The sequence below is a fragment of the Typopeltis vanoorti genome, chromosome 12 (genome assembly GCF_054136105.1).
Source record: "Typopeltis vanoorti isolate ZY-2024b chromosome 12, IOZ_Tvanoo_1.0, whole genome shotgun sequence".
Taxonomy (NCBI): Eukaryota; Metazoa; Arthropoda; class Arachnida; order Uropygi; family Thelyphonidae; genus Typopeltis; species Typopeltis vanoorti.
Genome location: NC_143560.1, coordinates 114,845,194 through 114,868,687, shown reverse-complemented (window position 1 = coordinate 114,868,687; position 23,494 = coordinate 114,845,194). Strand labels below are relative to the sequence as shown.

At 38.5% G+C, this 23,494-nt stretch overlaps 1 protein-coding gene across 4 annotated transcripts in view; it reads right to left on the bottom strand.

Moving 5' to 3' along the window:
- Window positions 1–23,494, bottom strand: part of LOC150101147 (uncharacterized) — a 916,082-nt gene that overhangs the window by 371,588 nt on the left and 521,000 nt on the right. The gene's annotated exons all lie outside the window — the stretch shown is intronic.

The following is a 23,494-nucleotide window of genomic DNA, read 5'->3' as shown; positions in this document are numbered from 1 at the left end:
TACTTCTAGCATTTGTATACAAACACAACAGCTCATTTCTGGATCTACAGAGAGTTCCACCGATACAACTCACTCGATGTGATCTCTCCATGCTCGACTGGGGCCATTTCCCTTTCTGCTTATTCATTTTAGAACCCTTTTCAATTCCAATTGTTTTCTCTTGATCCCAGGTCATACCATTTCTTTCCTGTCTACACATGCTCTAACCTCCTCTTGGAGCATCCACATTTCTCATGCTGAATACCCCTGTCCACCCCGAGCCTCCCCGTTTCCCTCCTCCTCTTGCACACCCATTCTCTCATTTTCTATAATCATACCACTCGCTTCCCCATTCATAACCACCTCTTCTCAGAAATTCCACAAGCTCACTCTCTTGTTCCCATATACTATCTCTTTCTTCCAGTCTATATTCCTGTAATTAGTCTGCCATCAGGATCACCTTCTTTTTACATGCCCAATTAATTTGCCTAAACATTCTACAGTCAGTATTCTGTGCATTCTCTGGCCTATAACAGCATCCTATCAGATATACTAGCCTGTTTCTTTCAACTTTGCACCACAGAGATTCAAAATCTGTGCATGGACTATCAACTACCACACTTTGCAGTCACAATTCTTCTATAATCTTTAACAATACTTCCCCTCCTCTTTTCAGATCTCTATCCTTCCATAAAATTATATATTCTTCTAATTCTAATATCCTTGCAATTTTAACTCTATAACAATTGTCTGCGCACAATTTTGAAAATAAATTCTCTGAAATATCCGCAGAGTGCATAGGTCGATATCCCACCCAATCATTTTAACAATTATGTAACACATATGCACTTTTTTTAGAGAATTCAAATCCTTTTTTTTCCCAAGATAATTATATCAAATAATTTATAATTTTTTGATAATAAAAGGTGAAATTGCGATTATTATAAATTAAGAAATTATTTTGGCATAAATACTGTATCAGCCTGTAAAAGAATTATCAGTATTTCTCTTGAGGATATCTGGTAATCAACAATTTAAAAAAAAAAGATTGCTGATGTATGTTTCACTATAGCTTGAGGTACTTAAGCGTGACTTCTGGGGAAGCATCCTCTCTTGTCTTTCTCAGTGGCAGTGAGGGTAGTCTAAGCCTTTAATCTTTTCTTCCAACTGAGAGGATTATTATTGAGTATATATCTATGACAGATTATTTAAGAACTAGCAACCAGCAGCAGTAGAAGTAGTAACATTTAGAATTTTTTTAAGAAAAAGAAAAAAATAACATTATTGAACTCTCTTTTTGTGTCATAAATATAAAATGTTTTATATGGTATTTTAAAAAACATTTTAAGAACTAAATGACTGACATTTCTTTTTTTCCTATTACCAACCACCCTGGGAATTCTAGTTTCCCTGCATTGACATACCAACTCGTTTAGAAAATAGCAATCTCTCCAGATGCCTATGTCCCCTCCTCATTCAAATGCAAGTGGTCTCTCAAAAACAGTTCTTTTCTGTCCTCAAATGCCAACCAAACATCCACATATTCCAATCCTCTCTTCTGACACACTCTGGGTTTTATGTTATTCATTATTACTGCTCTTCTGCTCAGCTCGTCACTATCATGCCTGAGCAACACACACAAAATCTTTCCTTTCTGTGTTTTCTTTCATACAACCTCAAGCAAGAATTTCAGATCTCTCGCTACCCGATTTACATTGCCTCTCAAGTCATTCATGCACACCGTCACAATCATCTCATCAACCCTTTCACCCCCACTTAATTGCCATAGCCACACTCTCTATCGTTCCTCCAATCAAACACTCCTCTGGCATTCTATCTTGCACACACCATGGATCATAAAGTCTCCATACATTACAGCTCTTACCACTCTGTTCCTCGATTGCATCCCTCACTCTCTCTCTTCTCTAACTCTTTCACTCTGTCTTCCCCTACTTACCTGCTGTGCTGGCATCACTCCATCCCTGGCTTCAGCACTCCTTCGCATTCTTCTCATTCTCTCTCTCTCTGACTGTTTCCATTCTCTCCTCTTCTATCATTCCCATAACTCTCTCATTCCCTCCCTTCCACTGTTTCTATTCTCTCCTCTTCTATCATTCCCATACCTCTCTCATTCCCTCTCTTCTACTGCTCTTATTCTCTCCTCTTCCATCATTCCCATAACTCTCTGTCTCACTCTTACTCTGATTCGCCTTGCATTCATCTCTTCCATTTGCCTAATCTCATTTTTGATACTTCTCATCTCATTCCAAAGACATTCCACCATCTTTTTCAGCTCATCTATCTCTATCTCTCTCTCTCTCTCTCTACAGGTTAGCCACTCTTACTCATCATTCATTCTCCCAAACATAACCATCTCTGAAAACTTCACAATCGTTCAAGCCTTCACACTCCCCACTCTCATTTTTTCATTCATATTTCATTGCTTGTTATTCTCTCCTATCACACTACTTGTCTCTCAAAAATTTCCCACTCATGACGTAATGAGGTCAGATAACGTAACATCTAACTCGCTGTATTGCTCCCATTGCCTGCATTTTAAGTATATATATACACACTCCATCTTCTCTCACCCACCACATATCCAACTTCTGAGACCCATACATGAGACAAGTCCCTCCACATGCCATAAAATCCTTTATTATACATGGTTTTACAAGGCGAAAATATAGCATAGTGATTCTAAACTTTGAATTATTTCAGCAGACAGCTGAATAGCTGATTTTAGATTGCAAAGAAATACTCCAGAATTAAAAGTACTTGCTTCAATGAATACAACAATATTAATGCCTTATTTCATGTGAACTGACTGGGGAACTTCAGTTGTTTGCTGATGATGTTAATTCTCTTCAGAAAGATTTGAATAGACTTTTTACTTAGACAAAAAAAGTGGGATTATCGTTTTAATATCAATAAGTGCAAGTGTTGCATTTTGGAGTGCAGAAGTATAAGGCTGTGTACTATAACGACTGTGCAATACTAAAGGAAGTAGATGAGATTAGAGATATGGGAGTGACAGACACTAGACTGAAGTTTAGAGGGCATATTGCTAGTGTTGCAAAGGCTGCACATCATAGTGCTGCTATGATAAGAAGTACTCTGACATGTAGGAATAAGGAAGTGGTTGAGCCACTGTATAAAGCACTGGTCAGACCACACTTGGACTATTATGCTCAAATTTGGTCACATGGTTTTCAGCGTAATGTGGAGACAATGGATAGGGTCCAGAGACAAGTGACTAAGACAATATCAGGCCTTTGGACTGCCGACTATGGAGAGAGGTTGAAAAAATGTTGATAACAGGAAGAGAGGTAATATGGTAGAGACATTTAAGTTAGTGAGAGGATTTTATCAGATTAATCCAGTGGGACAAAACAAACACACCACTATGAATGATAGTTGAAGGAATTGACAGCTCTAATCATCACTTAACCAAGAAACTAGCAACCACACTCAAGGAGTTGGCAGGTCATTCCCACTCCTACATAAAAAATACATAACACTTCATCAGCAAAATTAAAAACATCACACAAACAATGAAGTTTATTTATTAGTCAGCTTTGCTGAACTAATAAATAAACCCATATTCTCTAATTTATGCAGCAGTATAAATAAATAAATAATGTGGGATCTAATATCCCCTTAATTTAATTAGTCAGCTTTGAGATAATTGCCATTTTCACTAATGTCCCAATCAATGATACTATTCTTCTCTTGCAGAATATATTTCCACCTGATATCATGGCCCTCTTTGCCAACGTACTCCACTCCGGGTATTTCTCATGGCAAAATAATTTTTGCTACAAAAAGAAAGTATGGCCATTGGCTCACCCCTTTCACCCCAGAATAGCTAAGTTTTACATGCAAGACTTAAAGCAATGAACTCCAGATTTGGCCAGCCTAAAGACCAAAGACTGGCTCAGATATGTTGATGATATTTAGTTGGCCTGGTTGGCTGAGTGGTTAGCATATCTATTCTCCAGCCAAATGGCTGCAGGTTCAAATCCCGCCATGGGCATGGATGTTTGTGATTGTCTGTTGCAGTTCATTGTAGTTGACAGATTGAGTGGGTGCCCTTCCTCAATGAGTCTTTGGACTCCCATGCCCACAATTCCAGCCTATTCAAATCATTCTGCAAGTTACTGCATATTAGCAGAATTCCTGATTTCCTTACCTTACCTATCTTTGATTATCAGCAAATAGCTGTATGGAGCTTGTCAAATCCTTCCATACAATATCCTTAATGTACAGATTGAATAACAGTGGACCAAGCACTGATCCTTTTAGTAAACCACTGACCTTAAATCTTGCACACTCACATCCCCAGTATATCACTTTTTGATATCTGTCTGTCTGTCAACCACCCTCTTTACCACACTAATATTCTATAATCCAAACCCATATTCTCCAATTTATGCAGCAGTCTACCAACATGCTGTATTCTGACAAAAACCTTCACAAAATCGATGAGTATCATGGTATATCCATTCCCCTTGTCTAGTCCAATGATAGCATTGTTATAGAATGTGAGCAAGCTGCTAAAACATGACCTCCCCTTAGTAAACCCATGTTGCTCATTGCAAAATAGAGATTCCTTTCAACCCATTTCTGAATGCGAGCTTTAACCAATTTTTCCAAAATCTTCGCCGCCACTCCTGAGATACTGATTGGTCAATACATCAGTCTTTGCACCACCCTTGTACAATGGAATTACCATACATTCTTTCCATTCCTGCAGAATCTTCACAGTTCTGAGACTCATATTAAACAGCCTGGTCAAAGGAATCGCCAGTTCAGCTGAACACTCTTTTAGCACCTGTGCTGATACCCAATCAGTCCCAATTGCTGAGTTCGTATTCAGTTTGTGCAACAAAGCAGTGAATTCAATAATGCATACACCAGAATGATAGCTTTTAACAAAATGGGCACTCATTAGTTGAGCACCCTCTTATGCATCTGTTACCCTCACGCCATCTGCATTTAGAAGAGTTTTCTTTCAAATTCATTCTTTCTTTTGCTTGCAGCATATCGATAGAATTCTTGTGGGTTGTCTTTAGCATGCAGAGCCACTTTATTTTCATACACAGACTTTACCTTCTGTACAACAGTTGTGACTATTCTAGCCTGTTGCTACAGACATCACATCCTTATGCATACGGTGGTATTCCTCCCATATTATCCTTTTCTTATGAATCTCTTGCTTAATGAGATTACAAATCCTTTTGACTTCTACCCATTTATTCTTCAAAGTCTCGGGACACATTCTGACATTGCATCATTTAAGTAATGATTAAGTGCTTCCCATGCACTGTTGATAATCTTCCCATCCAGCAACCGATCCCATTCCACTGAACTCAGTATACTCCTCAGTTGGTCATAATTTCGTGCTTTGTAGTTGAGCATGTAACTATTCCTGAATTGAACATTCACTTAGTCACTTCTGAAGTGAGTACCACAAGATCACTGTCACCAACTGGAGGCAGAATTGTTAAGCCTTTTTCTGAAATACCCCCTGACACTATAATGAAATCGAACACTCTGATCTTGAGTCCCTTCTGTCACATGCTGTCTGAGGAAGTTGTCCTGCAACAGCTCAATAAATTCATTTTAATTTTTCTCATGAGATCCTACTGCTACCCAATCAAGATTTGGATAATTAAAATCTCTCATTATGATTACTCTTTTTCTGCTTATCTTTTCTATTTGATGATGCATTTCTTCATCACTAGTAACCGATCCATCATGTCTGTAACAACTCACCATAGTGCAATTGATATTGTTAGATTCCACCTCACACCAGATGGCTTCAAACTCACTGCCACATGAAGTACTGTTAGTAATAGTACTAAAATCATAGGTCTAAACTCTAACTGGATTCAAGTCATTTGATATCATTAGCAGCACACACCCAATCCTCTCTATCCTACCTATAAATACTGTACCATTTATACTCGATACAAGTTAGCATGTTTGATTCTGATAGCCAGGTCTCACTAATGCCTACAATCTGAGGTCCCAACATATTGACCAAGGCAACAAACTCTACCCCTTTGTTTCTGATACTAGTAGAATTAGTGTACAGACTTAATATTCTACCTGCATGTTCTTTTGTATACTCTTATTATGCATGACACTGTTGGACAACTTGCAGATCTCTATTCTTCTCTAGTACCTTATACATGCAGACATCTTTGCACATGTTTGATGGAACCAAAGCAATTGAAACAAAGTGAAAATCTTTTCTCCTCGTCAACATTTCTGTGATAAAGCCTATTCCCATCATTATAACAGTTATATAATATTGTTATATAATTTAGTTTCCCCGATTCTTTGTGTTAGGTTTCATATACCAGTTATCTCATATACCACCAATTTTCTTTTGATACCAAACACATCCAGGTTTAGACCGTCTCTGTTATACTTATCAAAACTTCTCACAAACTCACACTACTTATGCAAAATCTTGTATCCTTTACTTCTACACAGCCTATGCATTGAATCATTTGCCATTATAGCCTTTCTTCTTAATTCATTTTTATCATTTAGAGGAAGCATACTGCCGATTTTTACTTTCTTCCTCTACACCAGGTTCTTCAATGCATGGCCCACCGGCCATTTTGAAAAAATAACTTTTGATACTTTAACATAAAATCCTATAAAAATAAATATTAAATAGACCACAGTCACAATAACTTTCATGACATTCTCAAGCCAATAGTTTTCGCACACAAATTCTCCTGGTGGATTAAACAGTGGTAATGGACTTAATCTTTTCCTTTTAGTTACGGTCTTTCCGTAGCAGTGCAACAAATTCTTCATTCTTTCCCACCATAGCAGGGCACCATCAGTTACACTTGGCACTGGTAGATGGCTTCTTCAACCATCTGCCAGCACCAAGCGGTACTTAAGTACTAGTAATAAAGTCGCAGGTAGATGGCTGAAGCAGTAGTTCATTTGAGTGTGCTGTCTAGTGCCTTCCAGATACATCTCGAAGATTCTCGATACTTAGTTATTTTCATATAAATACAAGAGGATCGCATCCACAGTCAGTTGTGAACAGTGTGATATTCGTGTATAAGCGTATGCTGGTTCACTGTGTCAGCCATAGCCTATTGTGGTTTTATATTGCCAGACTTTTTTCATTAGTGTGAGACATATTCAGTGGATGATAACCATTATATAGCCATTATGGATCATTTTTTGGGTTCACCTTCCATCACTATGGTGTCTATGAGTAAAAGCGTAAATCAAGTGATTCTTGTTGGGTTTTTAATGAAAAGAGAACTGATTTGTACTTTTTTTTTGTGCTGATCAACAATAAGCCACTGTGTTTATTTTGTCACGAGTCAGTGTCAGTATCAAAAGAATATAATATAAATCAACACTATGAGTGCATCCAGTTTCCATCACCTTCAAAGGCAGCTTCGTGTGGACAAAGTGAACCATCTCCAAATTGATTTAAAATGTCAGCAGGGTATGTTTAAAAGGCACAGGGAAGAGAGCAAAGCATGCATCAAAGTAAGTTATGTAAGCTGAAAAAAAATTGCTAAAAAATCAAAAGCCTTCTTGGACGGCGAGTTTGTGAAAGAGTGTTTCATTGTTGCTGGGGAAATTCTGTGCCCAAATAATAAGGAAGTGTTTAAAAAAATGAGTTTGCCTGGGGTAACTGTAGCATGGCATGTCGAAGAACATGCCAATGACATTGAAGGAACTTTAAAAACACCGTCGTCTGAATTTACGTCATATTCACTTGTTTTAGATGAGAGCACAGACGTGAAGGATAAGGCACAACTGGCTATCTGTTTGTGGCATTGATCAACAATTCACTGTGACAGAAGAACTGCTAGCGCTCGTACCCATGAAGGGAACGACGAAAGGCACTGATATTCTTGAAGCCGCCAAGAAAATGCTTCAGCATTTCAACCTCAGCTTAACCAACTCGAGGGTGTGGTAACTGATGGTGCCACTGCTAGAACTGGAACTAGAAGGAAAAGATTTCATCCATTACCACTGTTTAATCCACCAGGAGAATTTGTGTACGAAAACTATTGGATTTGAGAACATCATGAAAGTTATTGTGACTGTCGTCAACATTATTAGGGCAAGAGGATTGAATCGTCATCAATTCCAAGAGTTTTTGACAAAAGAGTGCGAAGCAGATAATGGCAATGTGGTTTATCATAATGATGTGTGTTGGTCGAGCAGAGGGAAGGTTCTTAAAAGAGTCTTTGACTTAAGGAGTGAAATACAGCAGTTCATGCAAACCAAGGGGAAGCCAATTGTGGAATTCAATGATCCGAAGTGTATGACAGACTTTGTCTGTGTGACGACATCTTGTTGCATATGAATGACCTAAATATGCGGCTACAATCCAAAGATCAACTGGTGCACACTGTTTGATCACATCAAAGCTTTTGTGACCAAGTTCAAACTTTGGGAGGCACAACTTGCAAAAAAAGACAACTCATTTTCAGCTTCTCGCTGAGTCCAACTGTTTGTCTCTTGATGAATACGCTACAAAATTAACCATGTTGTGAAGTGAGTTCGAAGAGAGATTTAGTGATTTTTGTAACCAACCGTCTTCTTTAGATTTATTTTCAATGCCATTCAGTATCAATGATGCCGAAATGCCAGGCTGCTTGAACTCCAAAACAACTCTTCTTTGAGAGAAAAATTGTTCAATGTGCCCTTGCTTGCATTTTACAAACACTACATTCCTAAGGACGTATTCCCTAATCTTTGCTGGCATGCTTTGAAGATGTGCACTTTGAAGATGTGCACTTTGTTCATACTTATGTGAGCAGTTCTTCTCCAGAATGAAGCATGTGAAGTCCAAGACAAGAACTCAGATTACGGACCAACATCTCGAGAATACTCTGTGCATAGTGACTGCCAACATTGACAAGCTGGTGAAGGAAAAGCATTGCCAAGTTTCCCATTGACATTGAAAAAAATGAATGTTTTCTTCATTAAATTATCTTTTTTCAAGTATTGATTGTATTTACTTATCATGAACCCAAATCCTACCTATGCTCTTAAAGCTGAGTTTGTTTATTTTTATAGGATTTTATGTAAAGTATCAAATGCACAGCATTCCTTGTGAATCTGGAAAGCATTTTACAATTCTAAATACCACAGTATAGCTTAGTGGCTCGCAGGCTTCATTGAAATTTTTAATGCGGCCTGCACTGTCTGAAAGGTTGAAAACTCCTGTTCTACTCTCGCATCTTCCAATTTGCTTCCTTCATATGATTAATTTTCACTCCAGGAAAACTTGAAGTTATAACTCGCTCATCAATAGCATGTTTTGTTATAGAGTCACCATACCAAATAACATCCTCCTTTTTACAAACAGCATCCCTTACCTGATTTCTGTTACTTCTTGACTTACCTGTATCTGTGCTTTGGTGTTTCTTATTTTGCTGCTTATGGCCAAGTGGCTAGTGTATCCACTCTCCAGCCCAAAGGCTGCAGGTTCAAATCCTGTCATAGGCATGGATGTTTGTCATTGTCTGTGAAAATAATAGTGGTGATGGGCTGTAGATCGCATTGGTGTAGTTGATAATGGTTCATTGCAGTTGGTGGATTCTGATTGGTGGAGACAGAGAGTGTAAAGCATGAGTCTTTGGACTCTCTGGAGGTGTCATGTAATAATAATAATAAAACAAACAATAATTACCAATTTTACTATATGGTATGAGATTGAGGCCAGCAAAACAAAATACAGGAAAACCTCGCGTAACGCGATTAATTAATCAATCAATTAATGCAAACTAAGTGAAATCGCATTAAACAAATACAATAAACAATAGGAATAATTATAATTCATCCATCGAGGAAATATACTGATGATTTTCACTTTCTTCCTCTACACTCTAGCCTCTTCCAACAACTCCTTCATGTCATCTCTGTCTCATAATGAACTTATTGCTAGTTAAGTCATCAGTACCTAATGACTTAACTGGTAACTAATCCATCAGTTAGCATAAATTTTTTTAAAAATTACAGTATAAGTTATATGGAACAAAGCTTTGAAGTCTGCCGATAGCTAGGAATAATAGGAATAATTATAATTCATCCATCGAGGAAATATACTGATGATTTTCACTTTCTTCCTCCCTTCTTTAGGGGGCACTTTTGCAATGTGCCCCCTAAACTTCATCTCCCTTCCTGATAGGGAGATGAAGTTTAGGGGGCACATTTCAAAAGTAGCTAAATCAGCTCATCAACTCACTTGGTTGTTGAAAAATACCTTGTCGAGCAGAGACAAGCAAGTTATTGTACCTCTGTACCAAGCCTTGATAAGACCTCATCTCGACTACTGTGCCCAGATTTAGTCACCTCGGTTCCTTCTTGATGGGGAGGAGGTGGAGAGGATCCAGAGGCGAGTGACTAAGACGATAACAGGTCTATGGAATGAACCATATGAGAACAGGTTGAAGATTTGTGGGTTACAGAAACTAGTTGATAGGCGGAGGAGGGGAGATAGGATTGAGACATTCAAATTGCTAAAGGGATTCTATAGGATTAATTCAGAGGATATTTTTGAGATCAGGACTGGTGGTGGGAGAACTAGGGGACACCTATGGAAGCTAGGCAAGAGTGTGGTTAGCAGGGGTGTTAGAGCTGGGTTCTTTACTTTTAGAGTGGTAAATGAGTGGAATAAGCTGCCAGAGTCTGTTGTGGGTGCTATGATGGTGAACGAGTTCAAGGCAAGGTATGATAGATAATGTGAGAATGTAATCGCATAGTTGTGTGGACATGATGTTTAGGGCCTCCCTCGATGAGTCTAAGGACTCCTGGAGTCACCTGAAATAATAATAATGATATTTAATAATAGCTGGCGATCGCTTTATCAAGATTTCAGCAGACTTTGAAGCTTCGTTCCCTATCAGGATCAGCAATAAACAAAATTTCTTTAGCATGCTCAATGTTATTGAAAACGAGCTCAAGTTCTTTTGCAATTGGCTTCTTAGTTGTAACATTCTTTTCTTGTTTGCACTCCTGATCTTCTTCTTCATATGCACAATGTTCTAGTTGAATGAGATCATTCTCGCTTAACTGTTCTAAATGGGAATCAAGCAAGTTTCTCACATCTTCATTATCCAGTTCATTAAATCTAAATTCTTTTCCAATTGTGCTAATTTCTTCAATAATGTTAGATCTTGGATTTTGAGCATGATAAACTAACAGAGGCTTGAGTTCAAAGTTGCCTTCTGCATTGTATCCTAATAAAAGCGTAAGACGATCTTCAGATACTTTGTATTCTGGCTGAGATGCTTCAGTGTTAGCTAGGAAAGTTTTTGTTGGTATACACTTCCAAAAGAGACCAGTTTTGTAGACGTTGAATATTTGCTGATTGTCATAATCACCCTCCTCAATTATCCTTTGCAATTCTTCAGGAAACTTGGCCACAGAATCTCGGTTTCTTGAAATTTCGTTTCTTTTAATGAGGTAAAAATATTAAGAGCTTTAGCCTGAATATTCTCTGTACTAAGAGATATTTTTTTTTGTATCTTATCCTCAATCCGGAGTAATAGAAAATGTTCCATCTCAATCATTAAATGGCTTCTATTTCGGGTGATCAGCATGCTTAAAGAAGCAGTAGCAACTTTTCCTTGTTCTTTGCCCTTATTTAATATAGTCCAAACTCTAGACTTGCTGTATCCCAGGTCTCACACAATCACTGTATTATTAGTGCCACTTTCATGTCTCTAAATGACTTTCAGCTTTTCTGCTCACTGCAGATTTGTGGCAAAAAATTTCACCTAACGTAAAAAAATTGCACTAACTGATTAATCACTTGCTTAAAGTGGGAAATAGCATCATTTCACTCAATCAGGCTAACTGATTATCGCGCATATTGAAATTGCATTAAGTGAGTTTTTCCTGTATACATTTGGATGCTGCTATAGACCAGGGGATGGAAAAGATAATGGAGATAGCATACATTGGCAAACAGACTTGATGAGTGGAGGGCAGGTAATTATTATGGGGATTTCTATGAGAACTATGAGAACATAGATTGAATCTATTATCCCTTCTATCTATTATCCTAATTATCCCTTACCTCCTCAGGTAAGGGATAATTACCTGAGACAGCATGTAATGGAATATACTAGGGCAGGGGTAGGAACTCTCGATATGTGTGCCAAATGTGGCACTGCAACAACTTTTTTCTGGCATGCACCCCAGGGCTAACCTTAAAAGATAATTAAAAAAATAAATACATATCCAATATCTTAATCTAAAGGAACTTCAAGAAGCGGTGCAAATAGTAACCAAGGTTGTTAATTACATTTCTGCATGTGCTTTGAATAAAAGACAATTTCAGAATCTATTGAATCAGGTGGATTTGGTGTACAAAGGACTAATAATGTACAACAATGTATTGGTTTAGCCCAAGCCTCATTTGGAAACTATTTGTTGAATGCCTGGATAAGATTATTATTATTATTACTATTATTACGGGCAACTCCAGGGAGTCATTAGACTCATCGAGGGAGGCCACAAATCATATTCATCACAACTATTTGACATTCATACAGTATCTATCATACCTCGCCTTAAACTCATTCACTGTCACAGCATCCACCACAGACTCAGGGAGCGCATTCCACTCATTCACTACTCTAAAAGTAAAGAACACAGCTCTAACACCTTTACTAACCACACTTTTGCCCAGTTTCCATGGATGTCCCCTAATCCTCCCACAACCAGCCCTGTTCTCAAAAATATCTTCTGAATTAATTTTATAGAAACCCTTCAGTAATTTGAATGTCTCAATCATATCTCCCCTCCTCCGCCTATCAACCAATTTTTGCAACCCACAAATCCTCAACCTGTTCTCATACGGTTCATTCCACAGACCTGCTATCATCTTGGTCACTCGCCTCTGGATCCTCTCCTCCTCCCCATCAAGAAGAAACCTAGGTGACCAAATCTGAGCACAGTAGTCTAGATGGGGTCTCATCAAGGCTCGATACAGAGGAACAATAACCTGCTTGTCTCTGCTTGTCAACGTATTCTTCAACAACCAAGTGATTTGATGAGCTGTTTTGGTCACTTTTGCAATGTGTCCCCTAAATTTCAATTCCTTATCTACCAACACTCCTAAATCTCGTGCCTCATCAATTTCCTGGAGCACGGTTCCACCAATGCAGTAAACTGCCGCCAATCTTTTCACCCCAAAATGCATAACCTTACATTTCGCCACATTAAACTGACATCCATTCTACTTAGCCCAGACCTCCAATCTATCCAAATCATCCTGCAAAATTTTGACGTCATCTGCATTCACTATTGCCCTACCCAACTTCGCATCATCCACAAACAAATGAACTGTTCCTCTCAGATCATTTCCTATATCATTTATGAACAAATTAAACAGCAGTGGTCCAAGAACAGATCCTTGTGGCACACCACTAGTCACAGGCCGTCTTGTGGACTCTACTCCCGAGTAAACCACTCTCTGATATCTCTCCGTCAACCACCCTCCTATCCATCTCACCAACCCTATGTCCATTCCCATATGCTGCAATTTACTGATTAGAATTCCATGTGGAATCCTGTCAAAGGCCTTGGCAAGGTCCAGTAGAATCACCGTAAACCCATTACCCTTATCCAGTTCAGCCGTCACTGTGTTATAATACGTGAGCAAGTTACTGAGGCATGACCTACCCTACACAAAACCATGCTGTCCCCGATACAGTATCCCATTTTCTTCTATCCAATCTTGTATTTTCCTCTTGACTATTTTCTCTAAGACCTTGACAATGATTCCTGATATGCTAATCGGTCGGTAATTCACAACAGCAGTCCTGGAACCACCTTTATGCAGTGGAACTATTTTCCCCTCTTTCCACCCACTCGGGACTAACCCAGACCCGAGACTCAAATTAAACAAAATGGTCAAGGGTACTGACAATTCTTTAGCTGCTTCCTGTACAACACGAGCTGGTATACCATCCAATCCCACAGATGTATTGACATTGAGGTTATGCAATTGACTACTCACCTCCACTTCATTAACCACAATTCCCGTATAATCTACTGGTTTATTCGTTTCTGCAATGTCACCACCTGGATGATATACTTTTGCAAAGTGCTCACTCAGTAACTCAACTATCTCAACTGATTCAGTTACCTCCCTACCATCGGCATTCTTTAAAATCAATCTGCCATGTACATTTTTCCTTTTACTTGCTACATATCTAAAAAACTGTTTAGGATTCTCTTTAGCCTGCATGGCCAATGTTCTTTCGTAATCCTTTTTTGCTTTTCTTACCACACTCGTCACCCTTCTGGCCTGCGCTTTATACCGTTCATGTGCCTGCCGGTCACCCTTCTCCTTAAATTCCCTCCATAGCTGTTTCTTTTTTTGCAACTCAAGCTTAATGGTGTTATTCATCCATTTAACCCCTACTTGATTTATTATTCGGACTCTAGGTATACAGTCAGCCATTGCTTCATGCAAGCACTTCTTAACTACCTCCCATGCACTATCAACTTCTAGTCCTTGCAGTTGTACATGCCATGGCACTGAACCAATCAAACTCCTAAGCTTCTCATACTTTCCAGCCTGATAATTCCACATGTACCCTGTCTTAATTGAAAATTCTACACCTTTAGCCACCTCCCAAGTTAAGACCCTATGATCACTCTCACCGATTGGTGGCAATGTGGTCATATTTGTTACAGCCAAATCCTCAGATGTAATTACTAGGTCAAGCACTCTCTGACCCCTAGTATTTTCCATTACATGCTGTCGCAGATAGTTATCCCTTAATAACCGCATAAAATCCAGTTCCTTCCTCCCGTGTGTCCTCTCCTCACTCCAATCAATGCGACCATAGTTGAAATCTCCCATAATAATCACCCTTCTTCCACCCATTTCTTCTATTTGCTTGTGTATACTGTCACCACCATCTTTTCCATCACCTGGTCTATAGCAGCACCCAATTGTATATTTAGTTCTGCTAGCCACAATCTCACACCAAATGGCCTCAAATGTGCTCTTTTCTCTATCCTGCAATTCAATTTCTATTCTCCTTGGCTGTAGCTCATCAGCTATCATCAACAATACTCCTCCCCCAATTTTATTCTCTCTGTCATTCCTGAACACATTATACCCATCACATTCAATCCCACTAGTTATATCATCTACAGTCAGCCATGTTTCACTAATACCTATAACCTGTGGTCTGGAAGTGCCAACCATGGCCAAAAACTCTTCCTTCTTGTTCCTAATACTCCTAGTATTAGTGTACATGAATTTAAGACCCCCATTAGCCCCAACCCTACCTTGATGCCTTATATTAACTATACCACTCAGATTTGTTGTGCTTATTTGCTCTGGCATATTATATTCATTCTTACATTCAACTGCCTCCATAAGGACTGTATCTCTACTCCCCCCCCCCCAACAAATCTAGTTTCCCTGAATTTGCACATCCACTACATTCAGCAACACTTTCTCAAGTCTTCTTACACCGTAACCATTCAAATGCAAGCCATCCATCTTATATAGATCCTTTCGCCCATCAAACTCACTCCACACATCCACAAATTCCACACCACTCGTCATACATAACCCACGCATAAAGTCATTTGCAATTATAGCCCTCCTTTTAAACATTTCACTGTCATACCGTGGCAAAAGACTAATCATTCTAACTCTCTCTCTCACTCTTTTCTTTTGCTACCTCAAACAATTCATTCAGGTCTTCTATCATTTCCATTTTATCTCCTTTCAAATCATTCGTACCTGCCACAACAATTATTTCTTTCACCCTTTCCTTTTGCTCTCTAGACGCAGTTACGTCCTTTATGGTCGCACCAGGTTGGTACGATTTTGTCAAATCCTCTACTAACACACCTCATACTAACGAATCTCCATACAGCACTCTATCCTTCATTTTGTTCATGTTCACATTCATACGTCTATTTTTCCTGTCATACCTTTTATTATTGGTTGGTTCATTCAGTCTACTATTGTTCATGCACTCTAGCTGCTGTTTTGCTCTTTCTAGCGCACTATTCAACAACGCGATCTCACTCAATGCATCTATCTCATCTTTTTTGTTCTCTGAGAAACCATTTATACTATCATTCACACTTTCTACATTCACACTCTCACAATTTTCATGTACAACCTTGCCGTTTCTTGTCATATCCCTATTTCCTTCATTCTGAAGGTTGACAAAAATATCACACTCACGATCCGAAATACACTTCAATTCCGCATTCTCCCTACATTTTCTACACACATTCAATCCTTTATTATCATCTAACCACACTCCGACCGCACTCCGCAAAGCGTACATTTCACAGCTAGTACACTGACTCATTTCTTTTATGCTGCTGTTCTTTGATAACGATGGCGAACCTTCATTACTGGTCGCCATTTTCCTTCGCACAGGTGCCATACTTATCTGTAACGTGTTTTGTCAAATTATACGTTATAACACACCAAAAATAGTCGCACTAAAATACGCAAGGCAAACAAAACAAAACTACACAATATTAAGTAATTTGTATCGATAACTGAAAATGATACTTATCTTATCTCATCTGGAGCTTGCACGAACACTACACATTACGAATTCATCTAGCGGCGACTTCCCGACATAGATTATGTTATAAAACACTTTAGTACACTAACCATGCTAATAAAGCTCCAATAATATACCAAAATTAAACACTTAAGTCCATTAAATTGAATCCAAAACACCAATAAATCAACAAAAAACACAAATCTCTCAGGAGCTCTCCGATAGCACGTCCGTTCACCAGCTAGCCTCGACACCAAAGAATAAGATAATTCTCTTTTTAGCTAATCAACAAATGTCTTATAAAGAAATGTATGACATCATGTGGGTTTGTAAACTAACGTGTTTTGCAGATTTTTGCAAACATTTAAATGACTTGAACCTTAAATTACATCACTCTGGTAAAATTCTTGATGTTATGTTTGATGACATAAAGGCATTTGAAATGAAACCAGGAGTTTTTAAGAGGATGTAGACAGTGAGAGACTTAGATATTTTCCAAACCTAAAGAAATACATCAATGATCTCCAAAAAGAATGACAAAACAAACTGCCAATGTCTTCAAAAGCTATTTTTAAACTTCATTGTGTTGTCAACTGTTGAGCAATTCTCTCTAAGATTTGTTAAGTTCAGAGAATTAGAAGAGATTGCAAAATTCATTAAGTTTCCCAGACACTATAAAACTGGATGAATTAAACTTGTAAATGTTTTCATGGATAAATATGGATGATTTTGAAATTGATTGATTTTCAAAGTAGCTCAATTTGGAGGCAGAAATCTGTTGACTTGGAAAATACTGAAAAGGAGCGATTAGAGAAGTGAGTAACAGAGAGAAGTGCAGAAAATGAGGTACTAAGGACTTGGAATACTATTCCATTAACTTTATTATTATCATCATTATTATTATTATGTAACACCTCCAGGGAGTCCAAAGATTCATTGAGGGAGGGCCCTACTCTACAACTCTCACCAACTACAACTAACCGCAACTACACTAACACCATCTACCTCCTACCACCCAACACCACCAGCACTAGTACTGCTACAGACAATCAGAAACATCCCACAGCAAATGCCCACAAAAATGCCCACAGCAGGATTCGAACCTGCAGTCTTTTGGCTGGAGAGTAGATATGCTAACCACTCAGCCAACCAGGCCCGCTTTAGAAAGATTATAAACCCTTGCAACAGAATTACTATCCATTTTTGCATCTACATATTCTTGTGAATCATTGTTCTCGGTGATAAACTTCGTTATGTCTTCTCATAAAAGAAGTAGGCCTTACAGATGAAACTAGTTGCACATGTGTATCTCTAAAGGTTACAAAATATAAACCTAATACAAATTATCCATCATCAGTGATGCAGCAGCAGCAGAAGTCTCAATGATGCTAAATAAATAAAACGTCCACTATTTTTGTTTATCTAGTTTTGATTTGATGTTTTCTATTAAAAATAGTAAAGATTAACTTCTGTTTAATAGATTATGTAGGTAAAATAACAGTTTATTTTATCTACTATAATTTTCATGTATCTACTATAATTTTCATGTATTACTCATAAGGGATTAAGAATTACTAAATGAACATCTTTAATTTTATTTTATTTTATCGTGCTTTAGTCAAGTAAAATGATTATGAGATTGTGCACTATAACATATTGGAAACACTTGAAAAAAACTTGTCTGATTGATCTTTATAAAAAAAAAAAAAAAAAAAAAAAATTCAGTATTATTGTTTACTCCTTTGCTGATCTTAAAAATTGGTCTTTAAATTGTGTGCTGTATATGGCAGATAGTAATACACTTAAAGGCAAATAAAAAATATCGACAGTATCAACAGGGAAGAAGGACTTTTAAGTAAAAATTCTGTCACTGATTTTTACATTCATTCAATCTTACATGACTTACAATAATCACTCTTACAATATTCTTTGATTTTATTATTCTAGTGTGATTTTGGATTATTTAAAAAAGGTTCTCCCAATACTTAAAAAAAATACCAATCAATAAGGTGAGTGGTGGCTTCCTTGGACAGAGGAAAGAGATACACAGTAATAAACTAAGCTTTCGCAAAGGCTTTTGATAGATTACCACATGATAAGTTGATAGTCAAACTATAGCAGATGGGGTTGGATATTAGATTAGTGCATTGGATCAGAATGGCTATCTGATAGGTATCAGCAAGTAGTGTATGGGGGGGAAGCAACATCCCAGAAGAGGAAAGTCACTAGTGGTGTACCTCAGCGGTCTGTTCTGGGGGTCATTACTGTTAACTTGTATGTTAATGATACTAACCAAGATTTGGAAGGAGATATTCAGTTGTTTGCAGATGATGCAAAGTTGGGAAGAACTATGAAGAGTAGAGAAGATGTTGTGGCCTTACAAGAAGACTTGAATAAATTGAGTGAATGGACATGGGAATGAGGATCCGAGATCAACGTTGCAAACTGTAAGGTTATAAAAGTTGGGAAACATAGATGGGATAGAGAATTTATGCTTGGTGATATATTGTTGGAGGTGTAGGAAATAAGAGATCTTGGGGTGATAGTGGATAAGGATCTGAAATTTAGAGGACACATTGCCAAAATTGTGAGGACAACACAAAGACTTCTGGGAGTGATGCAGAGGACACTGACTTGTAGAAATAAAGAGATACTGTTTCATTGTATAAGTGCACAGATATGGTCACCTGGTTTTCAAAAGAACGAAGAGATCTTGGAAAACGTCCAGAGGCGACTGACTAAAAGTAGTTTCTGACTTCTGGAATGTCGAATATGAGAAAGGTTGAGAAAATGCAATTTACATCTAGTGGATAGGAGGAAGAGGGAAGATTATAGCATCAATGTTGGAGAGGTTCTACAGAAAAGAGTGGGAGATCAGGGGAGAACTAAAGGTCATCCCTGGAAGAGGGTGTGAGCAGGAGAGTGAGAAGCAGCTTTTTTGCATGCAAAGTTGTGAATGATTGGAATGCCTTGCCTGAGAGTGTGGTGTCTGCAGAGAATTTGAATTTGTTCGAGGTATTGTATGATGAGCTGTGTGTATGATAAAAGGACCTCCTAGATGAGTCTTTGACTCCATGGGGTCTTGAGGTAATAATAATAATAATAATATCTTTCCAAAATTTCAGTTGCCACGTGAGAAAATTTTGCAATAAAGATTTTGCAATTTTGGCACACACACTTTAAAAGGTTGCCCACCCCCTGTACCAGGGGTTTGAAATTGCTCAATCTAGCAACTGCATCTGAGAATTTGTCTATAACGAATATAATCACGTTGCCAACAATTGGTAAGAGTGAACTTTTGGTGGTGACCAAATATGTGGAATTTTCAGTTAAGACGAGGTATATGTGGAATTACAGGACTGATAAGTATGAAAAGCTTAGATGATTGCTTGTATCAGCACCTAGCATGCAAAACTGCACGGGCTGGATGTTGATAGTGAATGGGAAGTGGTTCAGGAAGATAATGGCAGACTGCATATCTAAAGCCAGCAGAGTAAATCAAGTGGGAGTTAAATGCAAAAATATCATCATCACACTGGAGCTGAAAAAAAAAAGAAAATTGTGGAGATAATTTAAGGAGAAAGGTGGCCTGCCGGCACATGAACAGTGCAAACCACAGGCCAGAAGGGTGACTAGTGTGGTGAGAAAGGCAGAAGCAAATTATGTTGCAAGTAAAAGAAAAATACATATAGCAGAATAATTTTAAGGAATGATGATAGGAAGGGAACTGAATCAGTCAAAATAGTAGAATTATTAAGTGAACACTTTGCATGAGTAAATCATCCAAGTGGTGATATTGCACAAATGAAACAGCCAAAGGCTTATATTGAAACTGAGGTATCTGTAATGGAGGTGCATAGCATATTACAGAACCTTAATGTGAATACAGCTGTGGGATTGGATGGTATACCAGTTGGGGTTTTACATCAAGTGGCGAGAGAATGGCCCACAATAGACTCTGGCAACTTCTCAGTCTGTCAACTAGTTTTTGCAACCCACAAATCTTTAAACTGTTCTTGGAAGATTCATTCCATAGACATGCTACCAACTTTTTCACTCACCCCTGGAACTTCTCCACCTTCTCCTCCTCATCATCACCAAGAAATCATGGTGCCAGATCTGTGTGCAGTAGTCAACATGTTATTTTATCAAGGTTCGTTATTGTTCTTCTTTATTGAGGACACAAAAGTTTCCCACTGCTTGTCTCTGCTCGTCAAAGTATTCTTCAGTAACCAAGTGATCTGATGAGCTGCTTTAGCTAGTTTTGCTAGTGCTCCTAAACTTTAACATCCTATCCACTAATACTGCCTAGTCTCTGGCTTCGTCAATTTCCTGAAGAATATTTCCACCAATATGGTATACAGCTGGTAATCTTTTCACCTGAAAATGCATAACCTTACACTTTGCCACATTAAACTGACATCCATTCTCCTTTGCCCAGTCAGCCAATCTATACAAATCATCCTGCCAAATTTTGACATCCTATGTATTAACTATTGCTCTACCCAACTTTGCATCATCAGCAAATAATTGAACAGTTTTTCTCAGATCCTTTCCTATATCGTTAATGAACAAATTAAATAGTAGTGGTCCAAGAACAGAACATTGGGACCTGCCACTACTCACGGGCCATTTTTTTGGACTACAATCCTGAATAAACTACCCTCTGATATCTCTCCATCAACCACCCTCCTATCCATCTCAACAAACCTATATTATTATTATTATTATTATTATTATCCAAGCCTCCATGGCGTCAAAAGACTTATCGTGGGAGGGAGGTCGTTTTTAGGAAACACAAAGTTCATCATACCACTCCTTGAACCCATTTACCGTTCCCGCTCCAACCATTGTCTCAGGCAATGCATTCCAAGTTCAACCACCCTCCATACAAAGAAACCACTCCTCACCCTCTTGCACACAGCTTCCTTTCATAACTTCCAGGGATGGCCTCTTGTCATCGCTCCTTCCCACTGTTCCACCAAGTGAAAGAACTCTCCAATGTCTACCCTGTAACTGACTCACAACAGTTTAAAAGTCTCGATCATATCACCTCTCCTTCTTCTATCTACCAAGCCCTGCAGTCTACATTCCCTCAGTCGATCCTCATAACTCATTTTGTACAGGCCTGAAACCATCTTTGTTATCTGCCTCTGTACAATTTATCCCCTTCAAATCCTGGGGACCAAATCTGAGAACAATAGTCTAAGTGTGGTCTGATCACGGCCTTATACAACGGAATGATAACTCTTTTATCTCTGCAGGTCAGCATCCTTCTCAGTATTGCAGTAATCCTCTGAATTACCCTCACCACCTTTGCAATATGCTCCCTGAATTTCAGTTTTCTATCAATCATCACCCCCAGATCTCTTGTCTCCCTTACGTCCTCCACTCGAGTATGCATCCTCCCATCGATGAATCCCAAATCTCAAGACTTTACATTTTGCTGCATCGAACAGACATCCCCATTCATTTGCCCATCTGTCTAGTTTATTCAAATCCTCTTGCAAGGCTGCCACATCTGCACTATTACTGATAACCTTTCCCAGCTTCACGTCATCTGCAAACTATTGAATGTCCCCTTGCAATCCATTGATAATATCATTGATAAAAAGGTTGAACAATACAGGTCCCAGTACTGATCCATGTGGAACCCCACTTGTACCTTTTGCTTCCTTAATATTGGCCCATCATACACAACTCTCTGATACCTATCAGTCAGCCAATCCTGAATCCATTTGACTAACCTGACATTTAAACCCATTTGCTGCAACTTAAATATCAGCTTATAATGAGGCACCCTGTCGAATGCCTTCGCAAAATCAAAAAAAAAAAAAAAAATGGCAGTATATGCCTTTCAGTTATCAACTGCTCTTGTCACTTTATTATAAAAGGTAATCATATTACTAAAGCAAGAGAGCCCCTTAACAATCCATGTTGATTCTCACAGATAACATTACCCTCATCTACCCAAGCTGTATATATAGTCCCTCACTAACTTCTCCAAGACCTTAACAACTAATGATGACACACAAACAGGCCTATAATTAGACACTTCCTGTCTGCTACCACCCTTATGCAGCAGCACTATCTTACCTTCCTTCCATTCCCTGGGTACCTTTCCCACAGTCAGACTTTTATTGAAAAGCCAGAGGATAAACGGAGCTGTCAGTTCTTTATCACTTTCTCTAAAAACCCGTGGTGAAATACCATCCAGTCCAACAGCTTTACTGGTATCCAGAGGGCTCAGTTTTGGAACACACTCTCCTCTTGCACCTCTAAACCCTGAACTTGCCCTATCCCTCTAGTATTAAAACCTCCTTCAGGATGAAATACTCCAATAAAGTGCTCATTGAACAACTCTAATATGTCCTCTGCATCAGTCACTCCATTCCCATTTTTATCCCGCAATATGTTTCTTCCACAATTGTTTCTCCGCCTACTGGCCATATAGCTAAAAAATCCCCTAGGATTTTCTTTGGATCTTAGTGCCAATCTCTTGTCATATTCCAGTTTTGCCTTCCTCACCATTCTGGTCATTCGCCTGGTCTGCATCTTATATTCTTCATGTATCTGTCCTCCATCCCTCTCCTTATATATCATTCATAATCTCTTTTTTCAACTGCAGTTCCTGTTTGATATCGTTTGTCATCCACTTTACACCAAATTGTGTCTGCTTCTTCACCCGTGGAATACAGCTTGCTATTGCTGCTAACAAATATTCTTTCACAATTTCCCAAGCACTAATGATATGCTGGCCTTCCAGTTCTGCCCTCCATGGAACTGCTCCTAGTTGTTACCTAACAATATTATAATCACTCGCCTTATAATTCCACATACGTACCCTTTTCTTTGATACACCTGCATGTCTGTTCATCTTCCAAGTCAAAACCACATGGTCACTCTCTTCAACTGGTGGGAGAGATGTAATCTCACTTATTATC